Below are 13,606 nucleotides of genomic sequence, written 5' to 3'. Positions count from 1 at the left end.
TTAAAATCCCTGAAGCTTGCTTGTGTCTCCCCAAGGCCCACTCATTGGAAAGAGAGAGAGAGAGGGAATGCCGGTGGTGGTCATCCTCTTCCCAATCTTGACCTCTGGAGTAAAATGTGAGGGCAACTGGAGGGGGACCAATCCTTGTTTGCCTGGGAAGGGGCAGGTTTGGCACACCTAGACAATAACTGTGGCAGGCACTCATGTGACTGGGGAGGAGTGCCCAGAGAAGAAGGCAAGCCAGTAAATAGATGCCTGTCCAATGAGTGGTATGGACCCAGGTATGTAGGGACAGTTACCGCCCCATTTGGCCACCACATGTATCGCTACCCTGGTGGCAGTCCCCTTCTGAGCTGCCTGCAAGACCAAACAGCATCCTGGTAGTATCATAAGAAATAAAGCCTTTGGAACCTGGCTGCTAATGATGGGATGGTCTTAAGGCCAGGATGCATTTCTGAGCCACACTGGAATTTATGCAGTGACAGGCAGAAAAGAAAGGTGGGGGCTCAGAGCGGGACTCAAGAAAAAGTTGCCAACCAGCACCGGTGTAATGGATGTGTTAATATTTAAAGTTAATTGCGCTTGCCGGTGCGTGTTTAAATAGCATAATCTGTTTTGAGTTGCCCTTGTGCAGAGCGAACGGTCAGCAGTATTCCAGGGTGTCAGTTTCCACTGCAATGTCTTGCTGGTCAGATGCTACATGCCATAGGCGCTTTGGATATGATCAATAAACCCAGTTTCTCTTCACATGTGTCTGTGGTGGATTGATTCTACATATTGCTGACGAGGGAGCTTCTTCATTGCCCACTCGACAGTTCAAGCAAGTTTCTGCAATTTTTTGTAAGTCACAGCTCACCTGTTTCAGCACCACAGTTGTGCAACTTAACTGCTGTGTCCAGAAAACCCATTGGAACATTTTGTCCTGAGGATGCTGCCTTTGTTTCCAGGTTGGTTGCTTCATTAACCTCGCATTACTTTTCTTGGCTCGGATTCTGAGCTTCTTACTCACACTCCACAATGTACTACAGGTGTCACTCTGTTTCCTTTGTTAAAAGGCAGAAAGGATCATACGAAGTTGTTTTCCTCCTGGCTCAAAGAGCTCTTAGGGAAAGAAGACAACAAAGGGGTCAATGAGCTGAAAGACGTTGCACATAGGGTGATTTATAACCAAGTTAAAATAAAACGCAATTTTGATGAGAGTTACAATGTGCAAAGTAAAAACGGTATATGGAGGTTGGGTGTTAATGAAATCTCCAGCTAAAGTCAAGAAAGGAGTCTCTTTTTTCTGCACCAATCAAAGTCCACAAGGTTAGCAAAGGTGCTGTTTTGCTGGAAAACAAAGGATGGTGAAATAAGAGACAAGTAGTCAAGTTGTCTCGTCATGAAGCAGACATTTTACTGAAGAAAAAGTACCTATCATGAAATCAGGTTGGACTCTATGGCTTCAACCCACACAAAGAAGAGGAAGGGAAGGCAGAAGTTGTATCTAGTGGTGATGCCTTCCTTGACAATTGTACAAAGCCTGTAGCTTCTGATAGTCAAGGAGCCAATGGTGTTGGTAGAATTCGTGAGGTGAAAATTCCTAGAATGTACAAGGATTTCTTCTTCTTATTAAATCTTATGTGTTTTTTTGAAAGGGAGAAGGTGAAGGTGTGTTATTATTTAATCATGCTAGCCAGCGCATGTCGTAATAGTGTGTGATGTTTTGAGTTGCCATCGTGCAGAGTGAACAGTCAGCGGTATTCCAGCGAGTCACTTTCTGCTGGGATGCCTTGCTGGTAGGACACTACTTGCTGTAGGTGATTTGGATATGATCAATAAACCTTGTTTCTCTTCATTTGTGTCTGTGTTGTGTTGATTCTACAACAGGTCTATTGGCTATGTGTTGTAGCTGCAAAGGACCACAACAGTCTCCCTTAATTTTTTTTAAAATAGTTGTGGCTTTCACTGTTTGTCAATTTCATGCAAGATTTAAAGAAAAAAATGAAATTTATGAGTTTCATGGCATTGAAAATTCAATCACGTTCCTAACATGACACTGAGAGAGCGTAGCTTATATAATCTATATTAACATGAAATGTTCATGAATCAATGTGTGATAATGCTGCATAGAAACTATAATAATAGTAATTTTGCTTAGACGTGCACTTGAATAGTGACCCCGGGGAGTGGCCATCAATGTATACGTAGACTAATAATAATGACCAAAATGTTTATATTATGTTTAAATAAGTTTATACTAATGATTGCGTTACTGAATCCGTACTGAAATCCTCATAGGCCTTAAGTTAGCATGAGCTGAAGCTTAGCTGCCTTGGCTCTCTTATTAAATGCATTTTTCTATTTTTCAGTATACTGACTCACAAAGGGACATGACCCTGCGTGTTCTTTTTTTCTTCAAATTAGAAGACGAATGTAACCATGTTAGATCCGTTTCACAGTTTCTCTCGTTTGCAGAATAAATGTTAAAAGTAAATTGAAACAGTGTAGATTAATGTAATGTACAAGGTCATTCAAACTGTTGAAGACAATGGAACTGCTGACCAAAAGATGTGCAAAGAATTACAGAAAGATGAAATCATACCGGACGTGCCACCTCTGAAGACGTCAATTATGAAGACCAATCAAAGACTTGCAAAACAATATGGGTTGAAGAGTTGCATTACCTAATGTATTTTCTGATAGGCTAAAGATAGTGGGGTATATCAGACGACCAATAAAATTTTGGGGGAATGTACAATGGAAAAGGGATAACAACCCATGTCACGGGAGTCATTTAGGTGGGTTAGGGAATGCTATTGATTTTATCCAGAAACTCTGTCACTCTGTTTGGTGACTTGGTGGTTTACTTAAAACCATCCTCACCCTTAGATTTGTCCATGTTACACTTTACCTCCTTATGAGGAAAGTGCCCTTTTTGCCCCGGAACTGAATCCTGACTGATGGTGATTTGACTGATGTCCTGAGGACGAAGACTGAACCTGTGCGCTGACCTAAACTTTGGAGGGTAATTATGACAATACAATTGTGATTTGTCTGTTTGCTTTTCCTTTCTAGGTACCAACTGCTTACCTTTGATAGAGACCTTAGTTAGATGTTTTCCAAATTAGTGTTCTAAATTGTTTTGCATGAAGCCCAACATGCAAATGCTATTCAGTGGTTAGGACAGGTGTCCACCAAAACTGACGCAAATAGACAAACGACTGAGACTATGCGTTGTTGAACTGACACGTTATTGACATCTGCTAAAATTTATCTATGTTCACGCCGTGTTATGTTCTGATGTTTGTGATTCTCGCTTTAATGAAATCTTACCAAAGTTGCCACATCGTGACTATGCTATTATGTTTCTTGGCTTTGAGATTGACATATCTTATATTAGAATTGTAAACAATAGGGAATAAAACTCACAAAATTCTACTAATCAAGATGTGGTTATTCATGGCTGAAAGGTCACGGTAGTGTCCTTGAATTGATTAATGATTTTGACTAAGGTGAAATGCATTGTCGTGATCAATATTGATGACATTATTGATGTATTGATTAACATATTGATCAGCTATCTCGTCCTAAGGTGTCTCTCAACTGGGTCAAAAGATTCATTGGCCTAAAACGAGTCCTGATGTGTAATAAATGATCATAAAGGGACGCGTTAGCAACACTGTTACTGCTTTTCAGAATTAGAGGCTTGTTTAGATCGTGATGGGCTTACCACTAAGCTGGAGGGCCCTAACTCCACCGTCGCTATTTGAAGTTTTATGGCCGTCGGGTGGTAATTTATTTTCACTAAAACTTCCCCTACTTACATGTAAAAATATAATACAAATCTGTGCCTTGTTCACGTAATTGTAGAGTACAGAAACAGCCCACAACCATAGGTTTGCTTGTGAAAAACATAAAAGCAATGTCGCTAATGCCCTTGGCGTTTTCTTCCAACATGTAGGAATTCATTGTTGCTACCAGGACGTTTATGGCGTCACAAACAGTAAAGCACTGTGTCAAAATCCCTTCTCTAAAAAGGTCAGCAGCCCTGTGGCTGACTGGCTCTAGCAATGGGTTTCATATGGTGGAGCCAACAGCAGAGAACCTGCTACCAAAAACTTGCATTTAAAACTCTAAATGAAGTGTGGATAGAAGGATGTGGATGGAAGGGGCATTCACTGATTTGCAGTGGTATATATTGACACTCAGATCAAATTGGCCCCTATGGACTAAACACTAGAACTTGTGTTTCTCTTTCCTTAAATTGCGCAAATTTCTTCCTATGGGCCTCAATTTTAAATGTATTGCATTCGTCATATAAATTTTGTTTCCCATTTATCAAGTTTCAAGTGTAATTGTTCAGGGTGTGGCTAAGATGGTGGCCATGTTTGACGTGTGCTAAGAAGCTCCCTAATGGGCCCGCTCATCTTCTGGCGGCTGTAGGCTGAGGGCTGGCGACAGCTGGAAGAGCATTGCATTAGTGCGACCTGTCATCTTGTGCGAATGGTGCCTGGAGACCTCATGAAAGGGAATCCTTGCCCCCCCTTCTCTTTCTCATACTGCATGCCTCCTACACCCTGAAGCACTGATCTCCCCTACGAGGCAGCCACCCCCGAGTACCTGTGACTGCTGTTGAAGGTGAGGCCATGCACAGAAGTCCTGATGCCTCCCATTGTGATCCGGCAGCATTAACGGCAGCAGCCTTGCCTATTTCCCACCAGGGGCCTTTGGAAGTGGACCACACATGGGAAGGGCTGCCCTGCACTCAAGGCCTGCTCTGATGTGTTGTGAATGAAATAGCACGTGGCACCAGCTGATGGAGGGAAACACCTGGGCAGAGTTTATTTGAATCAGCACCGCTCCTGCTCCTGCTGCCTCATAGGTGAGCCTGATGGGGGTTGAGGGACCCCTCGTTTATCTCAAGCACCTAGTACAACATGGTGCCATCAGGGGGACTCTTCTTAAAGGCATTTGTATGTCGCTAGGGGTGAGATGACACTGCAACCTGCTGGCCCACCTTGAGCACCCCTACACCGATTGTGACTGCTATATAATTTAGGGGCTGGAACTGGATGCCGTACACTCTTCTGTGAAACTCCGATCTCTGGTACCGACTCATTACTGACTAACAGGCTTCCTACACCTGTAATTACTTGCCCCCTTCCCTCTGACCTGCCCTTCTTTATGTGACAAGGAACTGGTGCCACTCCCACCCTCTCCCCACAGCAAGGACTCTGGAGCCGGCACACTGGGAGACCTGGGTGGCATCTCCCTCCTGCCCCACACCTTAAAGGGGAAAAACAGACCAGTTAAAACAGTACCTAGTGAATCTGCTATGTGGGACCCCCACCTTCATCTATGCTGGCCCCAAATATGAATGCCCTGCAAAGCCTTGAGAGTATGCTCAACAAGCATTCAGAGCTATTTGAAAAGCTCCTTCATGTCATCTTGGACACCAAGACATTGCTGGAAGTGAAAATCGATGCAGTCTACCCCAACGTGGGCCTGTTGCAAGTAGACCATCGTACATTAACTGAGAGGGTTGATGAAACAGAATCAGCGATACCCAGCCTGTCCACAACGGAATGTGAAATGCAAACTAAACTTGCAGCTATGCAGGAGGAGGTGACATCTCTACACCGAAGGGTGGAAGACGCTGAGGGGAGTTCTTGGTGCAATAACATCCAATTTATTGGGTTCCTGGAGTGAGCGGAAATGCCCAGCGATGAGCTCTTTCTCAAGAAGTGGCTCATGAACAATGTGCTAAAGACAGGCTTCCCACTCTGTTTTTGGTAGAAAGGACACACTGTGTCCAGGTGCATCCGCCTCGGCCCCCTCATTGCTAAATTTTTAAACTTCTGTGCCTGAGACCCTATCCTTCAACATTTCCACACGAAAGGCCTTGGCACTTTGAGAACACGATCATTGTGGCTTATCCTGACTTTACCTTGGAGGTCCAGCACAAAGCTGGATCCTACATGACGGTCAAGCATCGCTTACGAGAACGCCGAATCCGATATGCGCTTCCAAACTTAAAGTTATTGATTATGGCACCTCTCATGCCTTTGCTAACCCCGAAGACCTCTGGGCTTGGATTCACATGAAGGGACTCTCCTGCATCACTGATGCTGAGGGTGATGAGGAACCCGGGGTGATACTTAACCCCAGGAGCTGATGGTGCAAGGCGCCACGTACATGACCAGATCAAAACCAAGCAGCCACGTAAGAGGTGCATGCAGTGGAAGCAGTTGTGCTTCACAGCCACGCCAAGTCTTTTGCTGTCTTGAGAAATGGCCCATCTGACGACACTGGCTCTGATGTCTGTGTTTCTGAGTACTCTTCTACTTCCAGCACCATGGTCCCTTGGGTTACCCCCAGGTCTGCTGATCGCCTTATTGGACCTGTCCTTTTGGTCAGTTGGCTTCCCTTAAACTCCCCCAACCAATGGACTCCGAATGCCTCCACTTTCGATGTGCCTGGGCTCACAGTGCCAACTCATAACAATGGGCCTAAGCACTGGGCCATGGACCCCGGATACCATTGTACACCCTGCCAGAACCCCTACATGAACTGTTCTTCTTGCTTCTCCATTCACCTTCTGTTGTTGTTTTGCTGTAAGGGATATGTGGGCAGACCTGTTTGAGGTTACTGCTCTGGGAGGAAGGGGGAGAGATGTTGTATTGGCTTTTTAATGGTTCAGTTTGTAAGTTGTGCTCTGAAACAGCTCATCAGACACACTGCAGCTTTCCCACCTATTCCCAGGGCCATTTACAAAATCCTGTGAGAACTTCGATGGGGGGGGGCAGAACCATAGGGGGCATTTGCTTTCGTGAATACTCGATGTACATCTATACTTTTTGCCATGATGCCTGGACGAACAGCTTACGGCCACACCCTGCAATATAACATTATTACTTGGAATGTGAATAGCATGGCCACTCCAACCAAGCACCACTGTGTGTATGCGTACCTCAAACGCTAACATGTTCAGGTTGCCATGCTTCAGGAAACACACTTCAGAGCACTTGAACTGCATTGCATATGCACCAGATTGAGAGGGGCAAACCTATGGAACCACTATGTCAGAACGGTCCGGATGGGTAAAGATTTTCCTTTTCCCCTGTACTATTACTCTAGGTCACCGAGGCCATCGCCAAGGACGTCCGGAGCCTGGGGGTCCACCACAGACGGAGCACCCACTGCCATAAAAGATGGGAGGACCTTCGCTGCCCGAGCAAGAAGACGGCGGAGGCCCAGCTGGGGATGGCCTCCCAGCGTGGAAGGGATGCCCGTCGCACCATGACCCCCCTGCTGTTCCGGATCCTGGCGGTGGTGTATCCGGAGTTTGATGGGCACTTGAGGACATCACAGCATCCACAAGGGGGTGAGTACACTCTCATTTAGCTGACTCTGCGTGCATTACGAGGTGTCTGAGTGGGGGAGGTGGGCAGTGGGTTTCCCTAGGCCAAGGCGATCTTGGTAGGCAAGGTCCCTTGTGAGGCAGGCTCAGTGGCACCCCAACCCACTAGTGGTTAGTGCCATCTACACCTAGTCAGGCTCCTGTGACTTCCATGTGTGCAGCAATCGGGCTTAGGCCTTGTACCCCACGGGTACGTGATTAATCTAGGAACTTAAAGTGCATGGCGTAGTGCAGAGGGCTGCTGTGTCTGTAGTGTCTGCCAATTGTAGTGGTGTTGCATGTACTGAACATGTCTTTCTACTGTCTTCCCCCCCCTTTTTGTGGTCTCCCTGTTCGTGTGTGCAATAGCATCATCAGACGGGGGAGCATTGGCACCTGAGCAGAAGGGAGCTGCATCCCACTTGGCCCTGGAGGGCGAAACAACAGTGTCTGAAGCCACCAGTGGGACGGACAGCAAAGAGAGCTCCACGACGGGGAGAGGAGCAGACAGCAGTGACAGCGACTCCTCCTCTGATGGGAGCTCCCTTGCAGTGGTGGGCCCCTCTGTGCCCACCACATCAACAGGTACAGCCGCCACCCCCCCACCAGCACCGCCCTCCCACCAGCCCCTCAGCGTGTGTCCCGTGCCCGCTCACCCAGGAGGGTGGGCATCTCCTTCGCCCCAGGCACCTCAGGCCCTGCCCCAGTCAGCCCTGCTGCCCTCAGTGAGGAGGCTATTGGCCTCCTGAGATCCCTCACTGTTGGGCAGTCTACCATTCTGAATGCCATCCAGGGTGTTGAGAGGCATTTGCAACAAACAAATGCATACTTGGAGGGCATTTATTCTGGGCAGGCAGCCCAACAGAGAGCATTTCAGGCTCTGGCCTCAGCACTGATGGCAGCCATTGTCCCTGTGTCCAGCCTCCCCCCTCCAACATCCTCCACCCAGACCCAATCCCCTGTACCTCAGCCTATCCCGCCCATCACCACACACCACTCACGTGCACTCACCACCCCCACTACCATTCATACATCCCCAGTGTCCTCTCCCAGTGTGTCTGTGAGCCCTCTGCCCAAAGTGCACAAACGCAGGCACACACCAACCCAACAGCCATCCACCTCACAACAGCCTCCAGTCCATGCACCTTCACCCAAATTCAGCAGACGTACACCTCCTACAACCACTACCTCTACCTCCACTCCCAAACCCCCTCCATCTACCCATCCCAGTGTGTTTAAAAAACTTTTCCTGGCTAATATTGACCTCTTCCTTACACCCCCCCGTCCTTCCACTAGGGCCAGGCTTTCCAGGTCCCAGCCCAGCACCTCAGCCACCACATCCCCAGGCACAGTGGTGCCAGCAACTGCAGGGTCATGGAGTGCACCAACCATCAGGGCTGCCAGTGTGCCACGTAGCGAGGACAAGGACATTCCGCCACCTGCCAAGGTGAAAAAGGTGCCCACATCCTGCCGAGATGCCGAAAACACAGCCATCAAGGGGTCAGGGAAAACGAAAGGGGATAGTGGCAAGACAGCTGAGCCACCATCAAAGGTGGGGAAGGGCCAAAAACTGAAGGGCAGGTCAGGAGAGGGCATGTTGGCACCGACTGAAGGACCAGCATCACACCTTCGGTCCAGGTCGATGCCAACCTATACGGCGGAGAACACCGCCTGCACCTCCACCTGCACTGCCACAGACCCCGCCACCAGCACCGCCGCCACAGACACCATAGCCAGCACCGCCGCCACAGACATGGCTACCATCCCCAGTGGTCAGTCTTCCGAGGCTGGTGATGAGTTCCAGGACCCTGGGCAGCTTCCATGAAGCATCACTGTCATCACAATTGTCACTTGCATGTGGGATGTGAAGCCGCAGCAGTGTGGGGTATGTCTCTGCCTCCATGGTGTATCATCCTACCTGTACCTCGGCAATCTCGTGGCACACACACCCAGGCGAGTGAATTGTTCCGGGCACAATGCACGTGGAGCACTCAGGGCACAAAGCCCCCTTCAGAACCAGTGGCATACTACGGGACTACCTCAGTCCTTGGCAGGATGAAGCACTCTGGGCACAAAGCCCCCTCCAGAACCAGTGGAGACTGTTATCCACTTGAGAGACTGTGGCTTTGAACTCCCCAGGATAAAGCAGTGGGCAAACCACCCACTGAAAAGACTTGAGAGACTGTGGCTTTGCACTCCCCAGGATAAAGCAGTGAGCAAACCAACCACTGAAAAGACTTGAGAGACTGTGGCTTTGCACTCCCCAGGACACATCAATGGGCATGGAGCCCCCTCGTGGAGCAGTGGCATTGTGCGTTCATCAGGCTGAGGTGCCCCCCTCCCCCTGAGGTGCCTGTATATTTTCTATGTGATGCCCCTCCAGTGTTCTCTTCGTTTGGAGTCAGGTATCATGTGTGGGCCTCGCCCATGCATTTTGGGCCCAGTGGTCCACGGACAATGATTGGTGCACTATCCGGACTTGTGCAGTTGGTGTACATAATTGTATACACTGGATTTTGACTTTTGACTAATATATTTTTATTGATTACAATTGTTACAATCATTTCCTTTTATCCTTGTGTTCTTCCGGGGGTTGGGGGTCTATATGTATTTTTGCAGCATGTATTTGTGTTTATGGTGTGGTGGGGGTGGGGGTGTTGCGTGTGTGTGTCACTCTGATAGAGGAGCAGGAAGACCATCGCCGGCAGTATCTGCAATTCGGGCTCCATGGCGTCCTGGTTCCTCGTGGGGTGTGGAGAGGTGAGTGTTTTCCCTTCTGTGTACTGTTTCCGCCGTGTTTTTATTTGCGTTTGTTCCGCCCCGGAAACGGTGGAGGATAGGTGTGTTGTGATAGGGTTGGCGGTGTCCGCCGCGCTGTTTGTTTGTACCGACGTGGCGCTCGGAGTGTTAAAGTGGCTGGCTATGTTTGCGGTTTCCGCCACGGTCGTAATCCCATTTGTTTTCCGTCAGCCTGTTGGCGGTATTACCGCAGCTTTAACACCGATCGCCAGTGTTGTAATGAGGACCTATGTGTCTTCAGTGGTGCTATGATGCCTTTAAACATTTGGGAGCCCAACTATATCATACTGAGAGAGACATTTGAAAGGGCAACCTCAACAGGGCACTTGCCTCTCTTCACGATCTATGCCCTTCTGGTGATTGTTACCCTTGTCCCCATTGGGTCAGGTTGCCATATCTAAGATGTTGGTGCTACTCTGGCTATTATATTTCTTCGCAGCTCTGTCAATCATGCTCTGACAGACATTTTTCCAGACTCTTAATGGCCTCCTGCTAGAATTACCATGGAGCGGCAACCGTCGCTGTGTAGCCCAGTCCAAAGTCCAAAGACCGCTGACAGTGGCAAAGAGGAGACTTTTACCTTGAAGGGGCCCTTAGGTCCTTCCAAGACATTGTAGAGATGTACGGCATACCAGCTGGTCAATTCCTAACCTTCTGCACCTTACTACGTGCTGCGAACCGCTGGGGTGTTGGATAGCAGGAACCTCCCACCTCAACAGTGTTACACACCATGCTCTCTGCCAGAGGCATGCAACACTCTATCACCACTCTCTACATGGCGATGCACGAAACCCCATCAAACCACAAGGGGAGCGCAAAAGACAAGTGGGATGTGGCGTTACAATGGCATTTGTCAGATAAAGATTGGACTAGGGTACTTCAGTTGATTAAAGGGGTGTCCCACATTTTACACAGTTTAACTATATCCTCCAGGCCTATTTAGACCCTTGGCACATCAAACGGATGTTCCCAATGCTCTCTCCTGCCTGCCTCCGCTTCTAGTTACAGCTAGTGGGATTCTACCATATGGTATGGGACTGCCCGATACAGCAGCCGATTTGGTACAGGGTGACTGCGATCGTGATGGAATTGACAGCACATGCTCCTACTCCTATGCCTACTAGGGCTTCACCCCCGCAAGAAGGGCAACAAGCACCTCCTTAGATTTATTGATCTTGCTTTCGTTCTGTACAAACTCTGGGTGGTCATGTCCTGGAAATCGACTGCCCTACTCCACCTTCACCAATGGCTTCAGGACTTATTGATGTGGACCCATGCAAAAGCTCACACTCTCCAATGGTTTTGAATGCGTGGGATCACTCAATCTGGGGGCAAATGCTGGGAGCCCTTTCTGCTAAATGTGGAAGCCAAGAATGACACCTCCCACAAACCCCTGCTTTGCTCCTCGACATATGGAATAACACATGCTGCTACACATGGGAGGACATGGCAGGCATTGAAGACTAGACCCACTAGACCACTGTACACCATAACCTTTTTCCTACACTTAGCAAACATCCCCTCCGGCTCTTACCCTCCCTCCCTCAATATGAAAAATGACTTGTAACAATTTACGCGACCTCATAAGTTTGTTTATTCTAGTGGAAATGTTTTACTTGTTTTTAGAGTGCCTATTACTGACAGCCTCGTAATTGGCTCTGCATTCCCGCTAAATTTACTGGGTGATTTTGATTCCTTTTTTTTTGCATATGCCATGTGTTGTGGCAAATCGATACTTGCTGCCTTGAAAGTAGCAGCCACTTCAGTTTATGCATACAAACTAATAAACACATGCTTAAAAAAAAGGTGTCATTGTTCCAAAACTTTTTGGTAAGCAATTTTAAAATGCTTATACACAGTTTGTAATGTGTTATCTAAAAAGTTTTTGGGTTTCATTTTGAGTTTGGTGTCATCGGAGGAAGGGCACTACACTGCATGCCCTATTTTGGATTAAAAACCTGGTTGTGAGGGACAGGAAAAAACCCAAAATGACTTCCAGACTCTGGGAGAAAACAGTTAGGGTGTGGAGGGTCATTGGTTTTCTATTTTTCAAAAAGAAACATACACTTTGGGAATTTCTTTTTGTAAAACCAAAAACTTTTGAAAAGTTTGATGGTTGGCTGCCACGGCTGATGGAAAAACTTTTCTTACAATGACAGTTACTGCCATGATGATAGTTCTGGTCAATGGAGAGAGATGTGCGTGGCACCAGCAGTCATCGATAAATTTGGCACACGGAGGTCCCATGGGATGTCCGAGGTAATGGCCTCCGACATCTCCACAGAGTCAACTTCCTTTGCCAAATTCTAATTCAGCTCCTTAATCACATTTGAACGATACTTACAAAAGTCTTCTTGGTACACTAGAATTTCAACCAGTAAACTTTGTGATGGGTAATTTACACATAAGTATGTGTATATTGTACTGATATACACATTTCAAGGTGATCAAGAGATATTATGACCCTTATTATGTGCATTTCATCATCTGCCAGAGTGAATGCTATAAATGCTGGTTGGAGAGATATTACATGCACTAACATGTGTGTCCCTTGCTGAGTAATATAAAAGGGCAGAGCCCTTTAATGTTTCTGCCCATCCAGCATTTATTGCTCAAGAGTCCCCTGACAGCCTCTGCGGAAATGTTTCAAATAGATGGAGATGGGCCATGTGAGAAACTCACAGTGAGAATGAAATATATGTCTGCCTTCTTGAGAGTGAACAGTGGGTCCTCAGAAGTTACCACATATACTAGCAGGTCTTATGAAAACTATCAGACTCCCCCACGAAAATGTTACTTTGTTGACTAGTCTGATTCTTGTCTTAGTGTGAGCAGTGTTTGAAAGTACAGCACTGGCACTGTAATTCTAAATTGGTATTTAGGGCTAACATTATGGGGAGTCTGAACCTAATTGTCATAGGAACTTAAATTTAGTGAATCTGAGATTTTTTTAAACAAACCAAAGAGAAAGTCCACAAAAGGAGTAAATTCTGAAATTATTCACTCATGTACACGATAAACAGCCCCTCACCATCTTCTTATCAGAATATTCCTTAACCTTGGAAGACAGCATCTGAAGAAACAAGACCCTTTTGGAAGAAAAGGACTCCTGATTTCTACAAACACCCAGAGAATGGAACTGCACTCCAAAAATCTAGTGGCTGACTGCCTTTTCTCCTGCTCTAGGGATAGAAAAAGCAAACAGACGCATGACTCCAAGATGGCCCAGCTGGCCACAGAGAGATCTGGTACCAAGAAGCCTCCGCTGAGGACATAGGGTTTTGAACAGTAACAACTTTCCCAGAAAAGGGGTACTTCTTCACCTCCAAAGGACCAAGGTAAGGGGTTCGGGCTTGTCCAAGCAAGGTACAGCCCTGGCAGCGAAGAATTCACAGCGCTTAGAGCTTTTCAATTAGGCCGCAGTAA

General features: G+C 47.3%; 1 protein-coding gene across 2 annotated transcripts in view; it reads right to left on the bottom strand.

Moving 5' to 3' along the window:
- Nucleotides 1–13,606, bottom strand: part of ACVR1C (activin A receptor type 1C) — a 1,080,214-nt gene that overhangs the window by 54,384 nt on the left and 1,012,224 nt on the right. The window lies entirely within an intron of this gene.

This window comes from Pleurodeles waltl, chromosome 3_1 (assembly GCF_031143425.1).
Source record: "Pleurodeles waltl isolate 20211129_DDA chromosome 3_1, aPleWal1.hap1.20221129, whole genome shotgun sequence".
Taxonomy (NCBI): domain Eukaryota; kingdom Metazoa; phylum Chordata; class Amphibia; order Caudata; family Salamandridae; genus Pleurodeles; species Pleurodeles waltl.
Note: the sequence above shows the minus strand (reverse complement) of the source record. Positions and strands in the feature narration are given on the sequence as shown.